This window comes from Colobus angolensis, unplaced genomic scaffold (genome assembly GCF_000951035.1).
Source record: "Colobus angolensis palliatus isolate OR3802 unplaced genomic scaffold, Cang.pa_1.0 Scaffold12, whole genome shotgun sequence".
Classification (NCBI taxonomy): Eukaryota; Metazoa; Chordata; class Mammalia; order Primates; family Cercopithecidae; genus Colobus; species Colobus angolensis.
The window spans coordinates 13,442,260-13,445,962 of NW_012113141.1; the positions used below are offsets into that span (position 1 = coordinate 13,442,260).

At 47.3% G+C, this 3,703-nt stretch overlaps 2 pseudogenes; one reads left to right on the forward strand and one right to left on the reverse strand.

Annotated features, from left to right (window-relative positions):
• Positions 1-301: 301 nt before the first annotated feature.
• On the reverse strand, positions 302-698 carry LOC105502560 (annotated as a pseudogene).
• A 906-nt stretch (positions 699-1,604) lies between these two features.
• LOC105503072 overlaps positions 1,605-3,703 on the forward strand; it is a 29,908-nt pseudogene continuing 27,809 nt past the window's right edge.

Below are 3,703 nucleotides of genomic sequence, written 5' to 3' on the forward strand. Positions count from 1 at the left end.
AGGATATATGGTTACATGCCTGCTTTACATTTTTTCTGGGCTAATTTGTATTGCCATTGCATTTTATGATGTGGAATTGTGGGGAATCAGTTACCCATTCATTGCCTTGTTAGGGAACTCTCAGATTTCCTCCTGAAGAGAATCTTGACTCTGCCTGCAGGGACTCCCCTGATGCACTTTGGAGGGGATATGGGTTGGCCTCTTCAGAAACATTTTCTCTTTCTTTCTTTCTTCCTTCCTTTCTTCCTTCCTTCCTTCCTTTTTTCTTTTCTTTCCACGTGTGAGGCAAAGATTTACTTCTTCATTTCTTGCATTTGAAGTACTGTTCGATGACATCCTTGGCCTGAGACTCCTTCCATAGTCCTTAACTAGTACACAACTGCAACCAACCACTTTACAGGGTTTCCCCTCTCTGTCAGTTGTACAGGGGCCTTCCCATTCCCCTAGTTTCTTGTTGTCGTCACCTTGACTAGGTTGATTTGGTGTTTAGCACAAAGGGTCTCCACCAACTTGACATACATAGGCTTATCACAGTTGGATGCAAGCACACAAAGGTGGGCTTGGCACTTGTCTAAGGCTTTGGAAGCTTCGTGAATTCCACATGCTAGGCCATCGTGGCTGAGGGTGGTCTTCAGCACTTCTTGTAAAGCAGTATTAACGTCCATGACACCTCCAGCAGCAATGTCTTCCTCGGCCATTTTCTTTTGGCATTTTTCTCTCCCCAAAGTCTAGCTGATTATCAGCTTAGACACACAGTAGGCTATGTGCTATGAACAACAGGCATCCTGGATTATTTTACAAACTCATGGATAGTCATTTTGAAACCACCTTCACCTTTGCAAAATTAGGACTGAGACAGTGAAAGAAAGCTAACTTAACCGACTCCATCTTGCTTCTAACCTCCAAGCTGTCTTTGTTCATTCCTGGGCATAGGCTGAACTAACTTCGGGAGAAACTTAGTTTTAGTTTAATAAAAGTTTTAGTTTAAATAAAGATGGTAACAGCCCTTTCCCAAAGCAGACCTCCTCCTTGTCTGGGGACTAGACTTACATTAGCCACAGGATTAGAAATTATGGTTTCGGAGTCATGCAGCTGGAGGCTACAAGATTCTGACCCTCCCTAAACTGCTCCTGAGATCAGTGTTTGAGATATTTTGCAGACCCTGCACTTGATGGATCAGCTGGCACCATCCAGATGGAGAAACTGGCTCGTCTGATCTTGCGGCCCCCACCCAGGAGCTGACTCAGTGCAAGAAGACAGCTTCGACTCCCTATGATTTCATCCCTGACCAATCAACACCCCTGGCTCACTGGCTTCCCCCCACCAAGTTATGCTTAAAAATTCGGCTCCCCGAATTCTCGAAGAGACTGATTTGAGTAATAATAAGACTCTAGTCTCCCCCACAGCCGGCTCTGCGTGAATTACTCTTTTTCTACTGCAATTCCCTGTCTTGATCAATCAGCTCCATCGAGCCAGCGGGCAAGGTGAACCCCTTGAGCGGTTACAATCTTCCTCCTTCAGCAAAACTCCAAGTTCCTCATTGATAGTGGCAAACACCAGTTGCCATATTTTCTATTGTTCCTGGCACAGTAAGTCCCCTGTTCATGGTCCTGCTGGACGTAAGGGCCCAGGTGCTGAAAAGTTACCTCCCACCTCACCCCAGCCTCATCAGTGGGGCTGGATACTGGCAGTGGGCAGAGGAATGAAATTTATTTTTTTATTTTTATTTTTTTATTTATTTTTGAGATGGAGTTTCACTCTTGGCGCCCAGGCTGAAGTACAATGGCACCATCTCAGCTCACTGCAACCTCTGCCTCCTGGGTTCAAGTGATTCTCTTGCCTCAGCCTCTTGAGTAACTGGGATTACAGGTGTCTGCTACCACACCCAGCTAATTTTTGTATTTTTAGTAGAAATGAGGTTTCACCATGTAGGTCAGGTTGGTCTCGAACTCCTGACCTCAGGTGATCCACCCGCCTCGGCCTCCCAAAGTGCTAGGATTACAGGCATGAGCCACCATGCCCAGTCTTTTTATTTTATTTTATTTTATTTTATGACCGAGTCTCACTCTGTTGCCTAGGCTGGAGTGAAGTGGAGTGATCTTGGCTCACTGAAACCTCAGCCTCCCAGAGTCAAGCAATTCTCCTGCCTCAGGCTCCCGAGTAGCTAGGACTACAGGCTCATGCCACCATGCCCAGCTAATTTTTGTATTTTTAGTAGAGATGGGGTTTTACCATGTTGGCCAGGCTGGCCTCAAACTCCTGACCTCAGGTGACCCACCTGCCTCGGCCTCCCAAAGTGCTAAGATTACAGGCTTGAGTCACTGCACCTGGGGAAATTTATTTCATTAGATGCTCAAAAAATGTATGACACATGAGTGGGACTTTCTGCCTCCATCCCACATCTGCCAGAGCAAGGAGAGAGCCCGGCAGCTGGGGGTATTCTGGGTAAGACTCCCTCTCCCTCAGCCACGTTGTTGTCAGAGTGAAGAAGGCCCCGGAACTCCTTCAGTTCCTGGCAATCCCTCCTTCCTCCCCCACAACAGACTCCTCCCAACACCATCATTATTTTCCCTGAGAGCATCAGGACCCATCTCCTTAGGGCCTTTATCTCGATATACATCAGTCACTCCAAGAAGCTCAGGCCCCTGAGTCATGCCTTCCCTTATCTCCTAGGCCTGAGTCCTCACATAGCTCTATGTGACTCTCTCCACCACTCCCCAGCCTTCATTTTTCCCCTTAGCACATACATCACCTGACGTATCATACATTTGACTGGCTTATTTGTTAGTCTCCCCTGATTGAGGGTGCGGTGTTCTGTCTCTCTTGTTTGACCACTATTCCCCCGGGATCTACAAGGTGTCTGGCATGTAGCAGGGACTTAATAAACGGGTGTTGAGGAATGAATGGACAAACAAAAGCATTTTTAGTGTCCTCCGTTCTCTGGACCTCAGGCTCCACTGCAGCCTAGTCAGTCTTGATCTTCAGGCCTAAACAAGGCCCAAACCACAGGTCTTCATCCATACTGGCTTATCCCACCTATCTAGCAGTTTCCCAGGCTGGGCTTGGGAGACAGGTGGGCTTGGATTGGAATCCTGGCTCTGCCATTATGAGGCTTTTAACACCTCTGTGCCCCATTTTCCTTATGTGTAAAACCAGAAGGATGCCTAACTCCTGAGAATGTGGTAAGTGAATTAAATGGAAGGTGTGTGTAAAGAGCTCAGCACAACTCCTGGCACACAGTAAGTACACAATAAATTGTGACCACCAGGGAGGCAATAGGGCAGGGTGAGGAGGAGCAACAGGCTTCCTCTGGTGCCATCTCCTACGCGTTGGTAGAAGAAGCCTGGTGTGCTGTTCACAGTGGATTCTGGTCAGGCCCTGAGCTCAAGGGGAAAGAATCCCATGATTGATTACTGATGTTTGTCATGGGCATGGGGGCCGGGCAACAGGGGAAGGTGAAAGAGAGTAGCAGCCCCAAGCCATACATTTGCCATCCTGATCTAGAATTTCCACCATTGCTCCTTATCTTGTGCATATCTTGACTGTTTTTAAGGATGAGAGCTCCCCTGTTTTCAACAGTTCTTTTCTGACTCTGTAATTTCTCACCCACCCCAGCCCTGAAAATGGTATAGTCTGCTCCTCTGAGCCCCAACACTCTTTTCTCTGCTGTTCCTTTATTACTTACCATGTAGCATTTTGGTTT